The sequence below is a fragment of the Strix aluco genome, chromosome 5 (assembly GCF_031877795.1).
Source record: "Strix aluco isolate bStrAlu1 chromosome 5, bStrAlu1.hap1, whole genome shotgun sequence".
NCBI lineage: Eukaryota > Metazoa > Chordata > Aves > Strigiformes > Strigidae > Strix > Strix aluco.
Genome location: NC_133935.1, coordinates 20,400,044 through 20,419,456, shown reverse-complemented (window position 1 = coordinate 20,419,456; position 19,413 = coordinate 20,400,044).

The window sequence follows — 19,413 nt, the reverse complement described above, 5'->3', positions numbered from 1 at the left end:
AGATTGGCCATGAGTTGTGCCCTATGAGACATGACAAATGACTGAACAGTTCTGATTCCATCCATTAGAGGTCAGTGGTACTTGTAAACTAGCCAACTCATTACAGAACTGCAGAAAAGGGATTAATTAGTGTCCTAGCTTAGCTTCAATTATGGAACAATCCATATTCAAATTGTCTGTTGAATATGGTGGCCACTATATGAGAATTCTGGAAATTTAAAGATGACAGCATTGCATTTAGGAAAGAAAAAATACAGTCCAATGACATGGCCAATGTAGGGACTGACATCCATCCCGTGTTCCTCACATAAATACTTTCAGGTCAGAAAGATATCCATATCATCTCTGCTCAGAGAGGTAGGTTTATCCCTCTGTGGAATAGAACTGGGACAGCACTGCCCTGTTTGTTCCAGCACATGAAGTGCTCTCTCTGTGGTCCTGGAAATGTTGAAAGGAGAAAGTCCTTTCTCCCCTACTTCTCCTAATGTGGGGAAGAGCACAGTGGCAAACAAGAGAGATATAAGTAGGTAATAGAAGCTTCATATATAGACAGGTCCAAAATGGAACTCAAAGCCAGAATTTTCAGCCTATATAATTAGGTCATAAATTAGTCTATAATTATCTGGTGCTCATTGTCACCACACTAACAAATTCCTAACCTGTAAATTTTCTTTGATTTTTTAAATCCTTAGGAAATCACAGCTGTCTTTTTCTTCCAGTAATTAGTAGATTTAAATATTTGAAGTCAAGATATATACAAAAGTCATAAATAATATGCATCCTTTCCCTAGGTAGATCTTTTAAGACATTTTAAAGCATAAAAGCAATATGACATTTTAAAGGTTTGTGAATTTCTTGAAAGCAAGCTGCAAAATTGGCCTGGCAAATCCTTAATCCATTTATCCATAGAGTGAAAATGTAACATTTCTATGTGAAAAAGACTAGCAGAAATTATCAGTTCCTTATGTGAGTAGAGCAGAGAAACAAGTGGAATATTCAAGGCTATATTCTGATCCAAGTTGCCTAGCTATATATCTCAGGTAGACTGATTTTAATAGTAACAAAAATTTTGACGAGAGCTTTAGGCTTCCTATCAGCATTGTGTCTAAAAGGACCAATTTTCATGGTTTTTTTTATTTGCATACTTCATTGTACTTTTTCACTTGCAAGGAATCCTGCAGTAACATCAAGTTAACAGAATTCTTGAAGCAATTACCTGAGTTGAAAGCCTTACATCATAACTAAAGACAGTGCACCTAAACAGGTCTTAATCAACCAAGTTAAAAAGAGTGTCATTACAATAGTGTAAAAACATAATTTATTGCTTTCAGGGAATATCTAACAGTAAAAGATACAACTTGTGGGTTTGGCGCTATTGCAAAAATAAATATGCAACAGGATTGGCATCTTATTGGAAACTCTTGTGGTTTGAATTAGGTTATCAGAAGAATGTGGGCCTATTGACACCATATTCTGTTGTCCTATACAGGTGGAAGAACATGAAAGAAAGCAATAGATGAACCACGGGACAGACTTTGGCCCCCACTGTAAGGCTTAACCCTGAATTATGTTATTACTGTTAGCATGAATGAGCTGACCCACAATAGCTGTGAATTTGCATGCTCTTGTCCTGTGCAAAACTCAGAGAAGTATTGTTTATCTTAAAATTCTGTCACTGAAACTTAAACATTGTCACTCTACTTTACATTTGCTTATAGGACAAATTTGCTTCAGGATATAACCAGCAGGCTCAGCTGAAAAAATAAACATTTAAGAATATGAGATCTGGATTGAATGGTTTAACCTTAATATTTTGTTTTTTACAAAGCTCTTCATTTCAGTAGAAATTTAGGGATAATCCAGGAGACAGTGAACAAAGAACTACCAACTGATTTTACAGAACAGGAACACTTCTAAACATACTTCAGTATCACAGGACTGAGTGGTTGTGGTGGTGCAAATCTCACCCCTCCCCACCCCTCCTTGTTGGGCTGCTTGGTGCTAGGTGTGATTCCACCCACATCCCCCGAGATATACACCAATCTGTGGAGATAAGGACTGCTAATGTTAAGGTGCCCCCTCAACGAGCCTGGCTCCTGCCCCTCTCGATTGCTCGGAAAGGGTTAAAATGGCCCATCATCTCCTAAGGGCCTGGCACACCTGTGCCTGGGATGTGGTCAAATGGGAACAATAACAGAGTTGCACATTCATCAAGATCTTGTGCAACTGCTGGAAGGCACCAGAATACTTCATTGTTCGAGCTGGGCTTGAGCAAAAGGTATCTGACAAAAGTCAATTATCTTGGACCCTATAAATTGCAACCACAAGGGAGACCCTTTGAGCTCTCCTGGATCGCAGCGGGCCTGTGACCAGCATCTCCCCTGAGCTGGGACGCCTCTCGGGTACCAAACCCTTAAGGTGTCGTCTGCTGCCAGAGCTGACCAAAGGCCAGGGCGAAGTCAACCCGCTCGAGTCTCAATTATCGCCTGTTGAGGAATGCCAAGGCATTGTGAGTATTTGCTCTAAACTCAAGAAGAGGGAAATTTTCTTTGAGCTAGATTCTCTTTCACCTGTTCTTTCTCTGTTTATTGGTGTGTGGGTACATACTTCATTCTACTGGATCCAAATACTTTTGTTTCTGTGTGTGTGTTTGTACGTTTTGTGTATGCACATGTATATAAGTATAAATTAAGGTACCGTTAAGTAAGTTAGTGTGAATCCTGTCATTTTAGAATCTGTAAATAAGTCGCTTTTCTTTCTTTCAACATTTCTGAACTATTTTGTAACGATAAATTGCTGTTAGTCATTAATAAATCTAGATTTCCTACTAAATCATTACCGTGTCAATACTTTTCATCCGCGACAGTGGTATCTCCTAAATGCCCTGCATCACGCAGCCTACTCTTGTGACATTGTCTTGCAGTTTGTATTAGTGTCCTACCTTAAGACATCTTGAGTCATCTGCATAATTATCAAAAAACTTAAAAGGGAGGATCTTGTGCTCTTAGTTATAGAAATAACTTGAAAGGGCTGAAAAACTGGAGAAAAAATATTCCATGCTGTGGCCTTTTTTTTTTTCTCTTTAAAGAGTATGATATTGAAAATATCATGAATCTTTGGGTCATGCAAGTTTTTTGTGGACAGAGGCTGAATTTCAGCCTCAAGACACTGCATCTGATAGCCCATCCCCTTGTATGTGCTCTATTAAAAACTACCCCATGGACAAATCATGATCCTAAGAGTTAGTTAAAAGTAACCTCAAACCTTTCACCCTTTTTGTGCTCACAAAGTAATCTAAACCCAGCACATTAAGAGAGACATCAAAGAGTCCCCACTGGTTTTTGTAGGTGCAACTTCTGAGTCTCTCACTTCCTACTTTAGAGATAAGCCATGCAAAGACTTCATTCTGGCCCTTTGCCCCCAAAAGAGTTTTTACTGAAATGTGTATTGCAGTGGAAAGATAAATACTCAGAGTTACAGAAATCAATACAGCAAAATTCAATAAATAACAACAAACATCTACTGGACAAGACCTAAACTTTTACTATGCTTGTACAATATAGACACTTCTTTTGTACATTCACATTCACAAAAAATATAACAACTTTCTGATTTTAAAGACAGGCAAAATGTGAGGCATACGTTCCATTGCCATCTTCAGAAGCTCCTCAGATCACTGTCTAAGAGCTCTCTGGAACCAGAACCAGAAACTCAAATGATATTAAACTGCATCACACATATAAATTTAGATCTCAAATTCACTTTAAACTATGGATGCAAGCTACAAAATACAGATCCAGATCTCATTAGCCTCAAGGTCTGCAGCTATCTGAATCTGACATTTTGACTTGGAGCCGTTTCTACTAGGAGTCAGAAAAAAATTTTCTCATTTTCCATTTAGTCATTCCCAGCATGTTTTGCTTACGATTTTTTTTCACTCTGTCCCCGCACTAAGAAGCCATTGAACCATCTGTAGTATTCAGATAATAATTTTCTTAGCTATAACTATATAATTGCACTAATGAGGGCTACTGGAGAGTCTGCTATATTCCATTTCCAAAGACATTATTATAGTTTGATCTTTTGCATATGCAGGCATCACTCCACCTTATAGATGTGGTGAAATGTATAAGAGACCATTTCTTAAAGAAACACTGTACTGGAGCAATGTATATAAATATCAAATGGCAAAACTATAGAGAAATACCATTTTAGAGAGTCTGAAACTGTTTACCATGTGGACAGAATTCAGATGGTAGTTTTTGCTATAAGAAAATAATTAAAAAATAGTCTGGAAAAGTTAAAAAATATTTTGTTTTAAAATTTTTCAACCTATTGTTTAAAAATTATGTTTTCACTTTAAAATCCACCAACATTTATTATTTCTTATAAGAACTGAAGGAGTTAAACTTCTACAGGTTACATGTCTCTTTAATTGTTCCTTTATTGTAGGAAACCCTAAATAAAATTCCCTTTGGTAATTAACCAACATTTGTTTCCATTTTTCAACTGAGATTGTGAACCAAAAGACCACCTTTAGATCACACCCACCTAAAAAGGCAGTATTACTAACCACAGCAATAGATCAGACTCTCCAAAGGGCCAGACCTCAGACTTAGTTAATGGAAGTCCCCAAGAACTTAATATGATCTCAGGCCACAAGATCAAGATAATTATTCAGCTACTAGCTGGACAATCTTTAGATGTAGTCTTCACATTGGCCTTTTCAGGATTTGCACAGTGCTCCCTCTGCAGAAAGAAGGTGATGCAGGAATCTGCTTTGTTGCCTTTGCATAAGGGTCCTTGTACTAGCACTCTACACTGAGTTCATGCTCACCATCTTCTCAAATAAAAATTATATGTTACATGTAAGAGATTCCTAATAACTCTTCACAATATGACCTGTCTGTGCCCTTTATAAGCACGCAGCCTCTGCCATCAGCCTCTGATGACACAATAGCCTCTCCATTCATGTCCAAAGTCCTCCAGCACAGAAGTGCCTTCTTAAATGGAGAGAGCATTTTGAAAATGCATTCCTCAGTTTAATGATGAAAAATGAATATGAGAATAAAAGAATTCCTGTCATTTCCTTGTATACAAGACTCTCCTTGCAAAAATCAATCCCTGCCATTTTGGAACAGTATCACTAATGAAATTAACATAATCAAGAACTGCAAAGGCATTGATTACTAAACACAAAGCTAATAAGAGCTTTGAACGAGATTCTGATGGCACTGAAGCCTTACAGAATCTGGCCAGGATTTCTCTCTCTATCATCAAATAATCCCAGTGAAAAGCTAAACATCTCTAACTATAAGCAGGTGATAAATCCAAGGTTCTACAAGACACTGGCCCCTAATGACGTAAAAAAAATTCTGTGCTCTCCAGACCCAAACTTGTCTTGCCAGTTCAGATTCATTCAAAAAATTGTCCCAGTATGCTTCCTGCCAGATCATCTATCCTCTACCCTACAACCAGCATGAAGCACAAAACTGGCAGCTCTCATTTTTTTTAACAGAATTAGCACTAATCATAGCTTTGTGATGGATCCAGACCAAATCTTTAAAGACAGACGATTCAAAGATGCACACAGCAGGTATGGATGAAGCTGGAACCTCATTGACTTCACTGAGATGATGTGTGATGTTAAAGTAAAACACATAAAATCTTACTTGGATTATGCCCAAACCACTCTGTAACTTCATCCATGAAGGAATGTGAATCAATGATCCTTCTAAGCAGTTCAGTCATGCAACTCTGTGTGTGGATAAATCTGTACTTTCTTTTCTTATGCATCTCCTAGATTCACCTGTCAGGTGCCTGATAGCTTAAACTGTAGTGTCAGTAAATGTCCGTGTAATTATAAATGCAATGTTTTTGCCCAACACACTTAAAAACTTCACAGATTCAACCTATTTTACTGTTCTTGGAAATTTCAGAGATCCAAACTCTCTAATTAAGCATTGCTTAGTTTTCACCTTTTTTCATTCTGTGAACCCATAACAATTTGCACAGCTGAGGTCCCTCAGCCCCACATCTCATGGTCTTACAGTAAGAGCTGTACCCCAGTTACCCTGATTTAAAGCCAATCCACATCCAATGGATCCCAATCCAATGGATGTGGATTCACTTGAATGACCAGGACCAGATTGGGCAAAGCAAATGGAGTGGAGTAAGTAATTAAGGGAACGACGTATCAAATGAGACCCTACAGGTATTTTCCATCTCCAATAGCTAAGAGTCACTGTCTTTTTTCGCCCAATAAGATCTGAGGCAATAAAAAGCCTCCAAAGACCTCGCTCTTTTGCTAATGTCCAAAATGGTCTTTGTTTGCGTAGAAACAACGTAGAAAGATATAAAAATAGGCTTAAATTAGCATATTGCCAAATTGGTCTACTGTAACAAGTGCTTTGAAGTCTGGCATGCTGACTGATTCCCCACAGGAAGTTGAGTGCTCTGAAAACAATTAAGAACAAAAAAGGGGCAGGGGGGAGGAGAGAGGGAGCAGGCGAGTACAGTAGTTAAATTAAGCAAAGTGAGCCTTGGAATAGTCAAGGGACTAAACAAGCCATCGAATCACTTAATAACAGCTCTTCTTTAGCAGCAGAGATAGAAAACACCAACTGGATTTTTAGAAACTGAGACATTAAGGCTTGAAAAAGCAGAATGACAGAAGTTTAAATTAAATAAATGAAAATTACTTCAGAATATAATAGAAGGTAATAAGGCACCAAAACTGCCAGCAGTTATAGCAGCTAATCCTGTGTTCTAAAATTGATCCTAATATAAAAGCATTGTGCAATTTAAAAGTAATAAACATAATAATCCCTGCCATTTTACATAATAAATAAATCTTAACTACGTTTCCCATTTGTATAAAGCCTTGTGAAATGACGGGTTTGGTTGTTAAAAAAATCCAAATGTTTGTTTCACAAAGATATTATAGTGGTGCTGTGGAATATATTCTGAGGGGGAAGGTTAAAATATATAAACATAACTATATCTGAAAAACCACATACGCCACACAAAGACCTTTCAGATTATACAATAAACATTTTACACTGTGGAATACCTTCTCTATAACATTTTGTCTACACTGAAATGCATAATCACATACTGAAAGATGGTTACTATTATTATTATTAATGTTATGGTAGCATGCAGGGGAACTACTGTAAATTAGCAACAGTATCTGTCCCAAAGATCCTGTGATGCAGATAAGCAAAACAGGTAGAGGTTTCACCATCTGTGTTTTACCAAATAGCAGTGAGGTGCAGGGAAGATTAAAGGTTTACTCCAATTAAGTAGTGAATCTCCAAGTAACTGATAGTTTCTGGATCAGGTCCCAAATTACTGGTCTAAGGAAACAGAAGGCTGTGGTTCAGCTGGGACCTGAACCTACATCCTTGTGTTCCCTAATCATGGCTTAGCACAAACTCATCAGAAATTCTGTTTCTTTGGACCCTCTCTCTTTACAAGCCCCCCTCACAGGCACTCCCGCACCTCCGTGGTGTGGCACCCAAGAGTCATTACAAGGAACGTAGCTCCTGTCTCAAAGCAATATGTCTCAAATGGGCAAGATAGGGCTTTAAGCCTCAAGAACTTCCCTGTCTTTTCCCCCTGTCACCTTCTGCTCCCTCCTTTATACACACACAGTGGCACCTCTATATTTTGGTCATCCCCACTACAAGTGTTAGGACAAGGTCATACTATTTTTAAAAAACTTTGATAACTAACTTCTGATAACAAGACTTCAGTAACTAACCTTTCTGGTTGCCAAGAAAAGTTCTGGAATCTCCACCCTCAGAGGTGTTCAAGACTCAGCTGGACAAGGCCCTGAGCTAGCTGATCTTGTTGGACCTGCTTTGAGCAGGGGGCTTGGACGAGATGATCTTCAGAGGTCCTTTCTAGACTAAATTACTTTATGATTCTATGTTATGTATTTTTTACTTTAGGTGTCTTCCTGACATGCTAAAAAAATAATTTATTTCAAACCCCCACCCAACATTTCTTATCTTAGAGAAAACAGTCCACGTGTCCCTCAAGGTACAGAGAAGTACTATAAAAATGAACTAGATATTTCTACAAAGCATGTCTGCTGATAACATGGAAGTCCTGTACCCCTTCTAAGTCTTTCTAAAGTCCTAAAGAGAAAGACATGCACTTATCCTTTGTTCTCTTGCAACTCAAAGCCCATACAGTATGTGAGAACTCTAAACACTGAGGTTGTAGGACAAGCCAGGAGACCCATGCTGACCTCAACAGCCTAAAGAATCACCTTTATTGTACAGTAACTGTTCTTTGAGGATGTGTTATTATGGATGCCACTATAGAAGATCAGTAAGCATTATCCTGTCAGAATAGCAGCTTTGAGAAAATCCAGCTACCTTGAATACTGATTTATGTTACTGCATTCCCAAATTTAGTAACCAAGGAAAAGCTGGAGAGCTTGATACTGACATTCACACTTCCGGCCAAAATAACATGTATCAGGAAGAATAATTTGAAGTGGGAGATCTACAGAACTCTCTCAGAAGGGACTTCTGCACAAGTCTTACTATGTTTCAGTTCCTCTCTGGACTATCTAACCACTACACAAACCTTAAGCCAGAAATACTATAAAATAAAACTAAGTAGTACTTCTCTGTAAGTAAAAAAACATAGTCTAGAAAAGCTAAGTGAGAGGGAAACCTGTTCAAGGTGAGGCTGGAGAAGACTGTGGAGATTATGGCTTGTCTTATGAATGAAACTCCACTCAAACTTCTTTTTGCCTATATCAACAACCTTCTTCATTTTGAAAAGTATCTTATAACTTTCATGTCTTATCTCAAGACTTCCTGGTCATCCTGGAACAACCTTTTTGTAAAGCACTAGGATTTCATCACAGACAATTATCAGGTAAGGAGAAAGGAGCAGGGTGTGATCTAGCCATGGCCCTGTGAGGTTTGGTGGAGGAGATCTGAAAACAGAGTAAGTATCTAACAGACTTGCACTACTCAGTTCAAAAGCCACCACATGAATGCCACTATATCACCTTCAAGCTTAAAAATCACTTCAGTTGGAAATCTCCTTAGACAGTATGAAACATCAGCATTTGTTTGCTACTATTCTTTTTATTGATTGTTCTCACCTTTTATTATTTCCTCTTCTTTCTTTAATATTATGCATTAATATTACAGTACCACCTATAGCAACAAATTAAAACTGCAGCTTCCATCAGAAACATGACCCTAGGTTCTGTACAAATCTCACTGGTATTAAGATACAGTCCCTTGCTCAAAGTGGCAAAAATAAAGGTGACAGAAACAAAATCAAAGCAAAAAGAGGTGTCCCAGCTCATGTCACATGTCAACAGCAGAACAGGTTTCTTAATTCCAAGTCCAAGCACCACATTGCTTTACTTTTTTCTTTGACACTTTGCCTTTTGCCTCTATGTCTCTTCTTCTCATACCTTACAGCTGAATATTTATGCCTGAGAGTGTGTGTGTCTCTGAATGCATGATCTACAACTCAACTAACTTGTATACAGACAATTTCAGTAGTTAGTATCTGTTTAAACTTCAATTCTTTTATTAATAGAAGCATGGAGACTGGAAACAGCAGTACGGAGATATTATCTGACTCGGTCAAAAATACAGGCCTTTTGGTGCTCCAGTTATAAAACTGTTAGTTTTTATGAGCAGAAGCAAGCAACTACTACTCTTGGTCAGACGTATCTGTAACCAGATTCTCACAATACCAAGGTCGTGCTAATAAAACCTATCTGCTAGCATCTGGTGCCTCCCTAATATGACTACATAAAACAGGTCCATGAGTGGGCCAAATGTGCCCACAAGCCTGCAAAGAAACATCAAGTCCCCACTGGATAAGGCTTCTTCATTCACGGAAGTCAGTTACTGTCCTGCTAGGGGAACAAAAAATAAATCAAAAGAGTTTCACTTTGTATGCATTCCTGGTCAGCACTAAACATCTTTCTGGGTAGCAAGTGAAAATATAGGAGATTTTAAATGCTTTCTTTGAAAGTAGAAAAATATATCTTTTAGGCAATCAAGCGTTAACTGTGAGAATTAAAAATATCTGTTCCATATGTTCAAGTCCCAAGTAAAGTAATATTAAGTATGTACAAGAAAGTTCAGGTAGGAAGAGCAAATGATTAAAATAAAAGTCCCATGGGTCAAAATGCAAGAGTAGTGGACATAGATAAAGTACCAGGGAAACGAGATGAAATACAAACAGGATGTGCTGCAGTGTCCAAATGAGACACATTACTAAAAAAAGTGTTGCATCATTAACCACTCCATCAACTGGCTCTGCCAGGGCTGCAATGGACTTTCTATTGCCAACACCAAGTCCACTGACAGCACAGAAACCTTGGAGAATATGAGGATCTAAGATCACTCTCTTGTATGTTTGCTAGTCTCACTTTAATACTTCAAAACAGAGGAGGGAGAAAATTCATAAGCAAACTTAAAGAGAAACAGCAGTTACAGTAGCGGCTGAAAAATAATTTCAGTTGTGTGATAGGGCTCTAAATATATGACTGAGATCAGTATCTTCTGTTAGGTCAGTTAGTTCCTGGTCTTCAGTGGGTGTGATATGTGCTGTCCACAAGTTTCACTGCTTTTGTTGCTGGTGCTGGGGTAGCTCTCTAGAAGTCATCTAGTGCTCTGAACAGAAAACATTCCAAGTCTTTCAATATCCCAAATGAATAATTCTGACCTGAACCCATACACTCAAACTAAAGTGCTGAATGCCACCAATTTGTGGCGCAGTCCACAGAAACTGATAACCTTCAATGCCTCTAGAATCAGTCCCTAAATGATGAGCCCTGTTCGTCCTCCATGGCATTCCCCAGTACACAGCCCACTGTGTGACCTTCCTGAGCAGCTCCAGACGCCAATTTTAAGCACTGCTAGAACTATTAATTCAGAGGGGGTAGTTCTAGATAAAAAAGAAGTTTGTATAAATGCAGTTAAATGTTATCTGTAGGTAAGTGCATAGAAAATCCAGTCTCCATTGTAAAAATAATTAACTGCAGTGTTTTACAAAACAAAATATTTTCATTTCTCTAGAGCGATTTTAATAATTTTTTTCAGTTTGTTTAAAAATGTTTATTCAGATCTAACAAAATTTATTCAATTTTTAAAATTACTGTTTTTAGAGGGTGCCATAAAAACACCATCGATTTGTCTATTCTACTGCTAAGCAAATTCCATGTAAATTTTCAGACAAAATTCTTAGCAACTGGAAGAGTTAAAGGAAAAATACCTTTTATTCTTACTTTATGAAATACACAAAGCAAATGTGGATTATTTATATCCATTCTTTCATTTTCATGTCAGTGAAGAAGCCAGTACGTCCTTTAGCATGGTTTATACCTTCACACACACACGTACATACACAAAAAGCCACCAACAAGAACAAGAAAAACATGGTTAAAAATAGGATCCTCTTGATTGCAATCCCACAGAAACTGGCAAAAGGACTTGGGGACATGAAGCTCCTATTAGACTGTTTGTTTTTAATTGACTAGATTTCAAGTTGACAGTGGCCCTTTTAACAGTGTACAGAACAAAACAGCACCACATGGCCAGCAGGATCCATTTTAAAGTGGTGCTCTCTTATGTCCCCTGCTGAGGACTGCACCATATGAGCCATCAGTAACGCCAAGTCAAAGGCCAACCATCAATAAAGCTCTTGCTGTGATCAAGAATATGTAAACAATGGACCAGCCACTTCTAGTGGTAGTTATAGCAGAGTTAAAGCTGGAGTAGCACATACCTGACAGTTTTTTTCTCTGAAATGTTACAAAATATAATATTTTATCTGGACACTGTTGTTTGCAGTAAATATTTTAGTGCAGACTGTACTCTGCACATAATTAATTGAATAGAATATGATAGAGACTACTTGTCTAGATATAAAGCCTGTGAAAGTCAGTGGGAACTTTTCTATTCAATTCACTGGTCCCTGAATTTGGTCTATAGTCAATACATTGTAGCCCAGATATCACAGTGATGAGAAATAAATAAATAACATACAGACATGTCCTCTCATCACATACACTCTTAAAAGTGTGCTTTTATTTAGTAGTTCAACACATCTAGGCTAAGCTTCTCTTCATAGGTGTACATGGGCATGGAGTTAAAAATTCCTACAATGGAAGTTCACTGAGAACAGGTTATTAGAAGGAAAAGACCCATAGAATTTATTAGGGATTGTTGCTTTTCTTCATCCTTCTTACATTGCTGCTATAGGATGGATTAAGCTTTCCGTAGGAAGGATTTACTTCTATATATCCTGGAATAGTTCCCCTAAATCCTGTTAGCTTCATTTTGCAGGGTGGGTTTCTCCACAATTCGTGCACCTATAAAACTTAACTGGACAAATTAAGAAAATCATATAAAGCCCCTTGCAAGGACATACTTTCTCTGACCTTAATCAACAATTTGTTGCCATCCATCCCTGCACATGACTCATCCCATTCTGTCATATTACCATTGACAAGGACATATAACGCCACAAAAGAAGTTGATGGACATCTGCTCCAGAGCATTAGCTACCTTGCTCCATGCTCTTGAGATCTGGCTGTGCCTTTTGACAGCTCTCCAAGTACATTTCCCCATTTCTAGAATGAAACTGAACCTTTGCACTTTATTATTATTATTATTGTTCTCTTTCAGCAAAAAGGTAATTGGGCATGAAAAGTTCAAATCCATTAAATAGCAACTCAATTTAAAATATTTTCCATCCACCAAGCAAGGTCCTATTCATTATGCTGACACTGTACTCCACCTCTGTGCCAAGTGGATCACTCAAAGATGCCCCCCACCACTTTCCTGACATTTCATGTGACAAGTAAATCTGCTGTGCACACATTGCTTTATAGGGCATCCCAGTTTTGTATAAATAAAAGCAACATTTTTTTACAGCACCTTTAAATTCCCAAGTTGAATTCTGTAACTATTGAGATACTTTCAAGTAAACTATTTCTGCTTAGTCTCTCCTCTGGATATTGTGGCAGACAGACACACCTTCTAAGCTTTATTTCTGTTTCTGTACTCACTTCAAGTTTTTGAACAGCCTCAGTCCCATTCTGATTACCCTACTGCTAATCACAAATCATAAAATGTATTTACTTATCAAAAACAATAGCAGACACTTAAAATATAAATTGCATAGTTCTCTAGGAACCTCAGTAGAAGAATTCAGATGTTGCAGTTACTTGGTGCCTTATTAATTTTAAAAAGCAAAACAAACCAAAACATTCTAATGCTTCAGCCACAGGTTAAATATTCTGTTTTCACAAAGCTCACTTTTTTCCATAAGTTTTTCTTAGTATAAGTTTACTGTACAGAGACACTATTTGGCCTTAATATCCATTATAAATTTCTTCTTTAAAGCTAGCAAAATACTTTCCCTCTACAACTCAATCTGCCAAAGATGCAGAGCACAGCTACTTTATTCTTCACAGGCCCAGTCCAAAAACCTAATAAAAAAAGCCAAAGAGGGACATCTAGTGGTACCATGCACGAAATTAAGAACGAGCAGAGGGAGGAAAAACCTACTGCCATGCCTATGGATCTGAGAGAATCACTCATTTCTTATCAGGAATGAAGAAAGGTTGAAAGAAAGATCAAAATTAAAGAAAGGAAAAAGAAAGACTGGATCTTTCTTATGAAAACATCCCTTTAAGAGTACAGAGGAACACCCACACGAAAAGTACTTAAGTTGCTAGCCCTGCTGTCTGAGAAATGCAGCCTATAAAACAGACCACACCTGCCCACAGGTTTGATGTGAAAATCCCATAGTAAACAACTTTGTGTTGTAAAGCTACCCAGTGTCAAATAAATGAAGGAGTCATGCAAGCTAGAACATAACTGCAGGCTTGTTAAGGAAGACTGAGTTTGTAGTGTCCCTTTCTGTCAAAAAAGATACCTTTATAGAAATTATACAGAGGTCTCTTAGACACCTAGAGATTAAGAATTTTAACCTACCTGGAGCACTTTTGCGGGAATTCCACATACACCAATCCCTATAGCTCCTCTCTGAAATGAGGGTTAAAGAGATGAAGCTCAGAAATCCTTCCAAGAAATGTAGGACAAACTACAGAGCTGAACCCTTCCTGCCCATCTCCCAAACAAACTCACCCTTGCTCTAAAGGTCCTTTCTGATTTCCATGAATGTATTGTAGTGAAAAGGGATACTTTTCCATAAATTTGAAAACAAGTGTCATATATGACTTTCCACACACACACACAAAAAAAAAAAATCACACTCTCCAGTGCTGTAGGTGTGACGTCATTTTGGGGGCAGTTTCATAGGCTATTCTTCACAATCACACAATGCCAAGTCCTACCTCCCACAGCAGTGGTCTGTATGACACAAGTGCCTTAAGGGGCCACTGATTCAACAGAATTAGCTACCAAGTTGACCCAGCCCATGGGTACTCTCCATTCTGATTTGAGCTATTTATAATCCTCTTTGCAAATATGTAATGACTGATGCACAGGGGAAAACATTCTTAAAAATAAGCTTATTTTAAATAGAGATAGTAAAGTGGGTTTATAAAATAAAACCACAGAAGCAGAAAGCTACCTGTCTCTCTTATAACACTTCTTCTACTGGTCTTCATCCAGTTTGCTGCTTGGTGCTGTGCTAAACTATCATTAAAGTATTTTCCTCCTTTTATTCCTCCCTTTCTTTTTTTTCTGCAGGATTGACACTACCTTCTGAATTTATTCCCCCTCATTGGACAAGCAGTACCCATGAAACAAACACCCTTCTTTTTTTCTTTTTTTTAAAAAAGACGGGTTTCTTGGAACTTCCTCTTCTTAAGTCCACCAACACATGAGATGTAGAATAAAAGAAAGATGCTGTCAGCGATGGTGCACACTGGGATCAACCAGTAAAGAACTAGATATAAAAGCTGCAGCTAAAATAATGTCCTTCAATGAATAGAAATAAATTACTTTTAAATGTGTTTCCATGGCAAAAGCAGCCACCTGGCATGCAGGTCAGTACTCGGAAATGCTGTGTCAAGGAATGGCGACTGACTAGTTAATAGAAGTCAGCCACCATTCCCCTGCCCATATTACAACTCAGTAGGCTTTGAAGCAAGAATGCTGGAGTCATTTTCCACTCTTTTATAGGTATCCACTTCAAGATGCTTCACTCCAGGCTAGCAAGGGATGCCCGACATCACTGTAGTACTACTCACAGAATTTATGACATAGGATCATGGTTACAACTTCATACACTGCAAATATTTGTGCAGTATACAGTCCCATGTGTGCATATGCACCATAACATATATTCCTAAAAATGCTCAATTAGCACTACTGTACAGAAAAAAAACTTCAAGCATTATACCTCACATTTCTCATGCCCATTTTTAAAACAGAAGAGTAGTATTTACATGTGGAAAGGGCCTCTACATTTTTGTTTTTCCAAGAGTGTACAGTAGTAAAGAGCAGAGTGCTTTGTAGGAGGAAAGCACCTGCTTAAAGTATTTAATATTTCTCCTTGCACTGCAATAATTTAATGATAACTGTCTTGATTAAAAAAAAAAAAAACCACAGAGCCAACAAAAAGAACCTATGCTGTTTTTAAAGACTAATTTTAGCATGCATGTATTCCAGAGAGAAACAATATCATAGAAAAGAGTGAATCAATGCCTGTCTCCCAAAGTCTCTGAATGGAGAACACACATCTTTCAGGAAGTCACGCTCTGATTAAACTAACCTCAGCAGAAGGGCAGCCATTCTGTGGCATATTTTCCACTAGAGGTCAGGCTGAAGGAGCTAATGATCAATTTTAGCCTTCAAAATTTGAGTGGGAGTAACTAATCAAGATTTGGAAATCTGAAAATCAGTATTTAAATAATACTGCTTTGCTTCACTTAAAGTGAATCACAAGGATGTATTTTTCTAAGTGTCCAACAGCTGGACGTATTTAATCATGAGAGTATTTTAATGTATGTCAATACAACCTTTCACAAAGCACTTGACGTGCCATCTCAGTTGGCAGGACAAGGTTTGGAAAACAGAAAAGTTCTTCCTAAACTTCAGCCTTGAAATGAAAAACATGTTAGTTTGAATAATAACAGACAACATTTGTGTTACTTCTAAAAGGGTATTTTTAAAGTCTCGCTTTTTATTTTTCGCTTTTAGAAAGGACATACATTACAAGCATTTTCCAGTAAAAATCTAGATTGAATTTGTTTCTGTAAATAACCAGGAAGAGACACAGCTAAGCATGGGCTATATGACCATAACAGGCTTCAGGTGACTAGAAAATTTTTCAAAACCCCGAAGTGATTTGAATTAGGAGTGTAAGCTTTTCTTTTCCTGTATTTTGGCGACTTACGCAATTCCATCACTTCCAGAAACATTGACACAGCTACTTGAAATAACTACCTTGAAGGCACTGAAGTTCAGAGATACACTTACTTCTGAAAAAGCAAGGAAACATTTAATGTATCATTTATAGTTTTAAACGCCTGCTTTGTTGTGAAAGGACATGAAGTCATGCTCAAAGGGTAAGTCCTAGCTCAGTCGTCTTTGCCAGTCACTAGTCCTCTCAACAACTCACTGCCTCCAGCGCATATGCTGCAGCCATGAAAACGAGGACAAAGTAACTTTGGCCAAAGCCACGTAAGCATTTACCCATAGAGTTGAAAACTAAATTGAGGAATTGTTCACATGTTTACACTTCTGTAAACGAAGCAGCCCATGAAATTCACTCAAGAGATGAAATCAACTAACTAGGTCAAGCTGTCAGCTAGCATTTTAAAGTACCTCATGGTCAACTATTAGAGCCACTTCAAAGATACTGAGTACTCTGGAGAGGTAAGAATATAAAATGCCAGGAATAATGGGCAAAGAGAAGAAAACTTTAGTTTCTCCAGTTGCCTAAGATTAGTGGTGGGAATAACAGGCATAATAAACAGAAATGAAGCCTAGAAGATTTTGGTTTGACCTCTTTTTATGTGTCTACAATGGACTATCTTTTTCTGTACTTTCACCAGGTCAAAAGCAGTATACCTGCTGATAACAGCCAGTTGCTTCATCAGAGTTACAGATTATTTTAATGATTTTGTAACAGAACCTGATAAAGCAGTCAGAAATCCACATGTGCATATTTTAAAAGGTGAAAATACAGCTTAGCTCAGTAATACATTCAACTAACACACTCTTTTTCCTTTATTAGTTCTCCTGAAAATAACGTAACCTTTTAAAATTTCCAGCTGTACAACAGGTACAGTATACCTCTCTAAGGCATGGCCTGCAGAAATGCAAGAGCCGTTTGACAAGGACCACTCCAACACACTTCCGTGGAGCTGGCAGTCAGAGTTTGCCTGAAGCTGGTAAGGCAGATTTCCCAGATTGAACACGTACCCCACCCAGATGCACAGATGGTATTTGTGGGAGCAAAGGAAAATAAAATATAGGTTTAAAATAAATGCAAGAGAAACACAGAATAATATTGAATCACTCTAGGTACTTCTAAGGGTTTCCATTTATCTTTTTAACTTCTCAGCACATAGTGAATGTATGCTCAGGGTTTTGAAACCACCAAACAAATGGAAGGGATTTGAAACTAGTTTTGTTTCAAATGTAAGATCACAGAAATAAAGACAGGCTCCAGGTATTTCTCTTCAGAATGAGATTTCTGTATGGAAGTTTGATGCAAAAGGAGTTAAAAATGATGTTCCTGCATATGTCTGGCAATGACAACTAGGCTTGTCAGAAGAGCCTTTCTGATGCTAAAAGAAAGGACTCCCTCTGCTGCTGAATTTCAAATGGGTTCCTATGCATGGTGGCTACTTTCCCGCTGTTTTAAATGGATAGAAAGACACACAGCTGAAAGAAGAGACAAGCTACAAAGAAGTGAGGAAAATACAGCTTTAGATGGTAGTATCACAACATAAGGAAGCAAGAGTAGCCACAGAGCGATCAATCCAGGTTGGCAGGTTGACTCTGACAATGACTAGTTTGGGCCCCAGCTCAAGGCCGCAGTCTCACCCCTTCTCCCTCCATTGCTAGTCCTTCTAAAACCAGGAAGAGCTGATGGCCGATCTTACCTTGTTACAATGATACTGTCCAAGGTAGCTGGTCTCAAGATGCCATGAAAAGCTAGCAGAGAAAGAAGGAATAGGAGGAAAACAGCACAAGTTGGGAGTGGTGGAGAAAGATGTGAGGAGAAGAAACACGAAAGCCTGCGTTTCCCATTGGAGTCTCTGGTAGTCCACAGGTGTTGACGTGTGCTTACTCTGCCATGTTAGGATCCGAAGCTCCACAACATTATCCTTTTAATCTTCCTCTCTCAAACATTCTCCTTCTAGAGGATCCAGCTCTTCATTATTTCACTTCTTAGTTAGATTTAATTTCTGGTAAATCAATGTTAACTTCTTGATTTCAAGTCCCACCATTCTCTTGTTTAGTAGACATGATTTAAACACTATCCTTGAACTGCTATAAAAATCTCCTTTCTTCAGATTAAACCAGTCCATCTGCACCCTTCCTGACTCCTCTGTCTACTTCTCACAGCCTAACATAACAGTGCATGAACTTCCCTCTCACAGCTGTGGGTAGATAGGTAGGCCCTCCTGTGATATGCCTTGTGCTACTACAACTACTTCTCCCACATGAAATAAAAGCAAACCCTTTGGCATATGGAGACAGCGAAGAGAACTCTCCAGCTCCTCTCTGGGCTACCCCTTAGCAGCACAGCTTCTGGGGTAGGAAAGTAAACCAAACATGTTGCACTCTAACTTCTGCTATTTAAAACTTACCAATGACCAGCACACTGGATATAAAGACTCTTCTGGGTCATTTTTTCTTGAAATCTTGTGCTATTATTTAAGTCACAGCTACCAAAAACAAACAAATAAAAAAAGGCCTGGAAAAGTTTTTAAAGAAAATATTTCAAATTAACACGTCATAGAAAGATATAAGCAGAGATCAAAATTTTCTATCAGCAATATATTGTTTGGCCTGGAGAAGGCTCTGGGGAGACCTTATAGCAGCCTTCCAGTACTTAAAGGGGGCTACAGGAAAGATGGAGAGGGACTCTTTATCAGGGAGTGTAGGGATAGGATGAAGGGTGATGGTTTTAAACTGAAAGAGTATAGACTTAGATTAGCTATAAGGAAGAAATTCTTTCCTGTGAGGGTGGTGAGACACTGGAACAGGTTGCCCAGAGAAGCTGTAGATGCCCCCACCCTGGAAGGGTTCAAGGCCAGGCTGGACAAGGCTTTGAGCAACCTGGTTTAGTGGAAGGTGTCCCTTCCACTTTAAGGCCCCTTCCAACCCAAACCATTCTATGATTCTATGATTTATGACAGTATGCCATGCAAACTAATTATATAGTCACATTTGAATTAGCTGATATATACATTTGCAAGTGTCA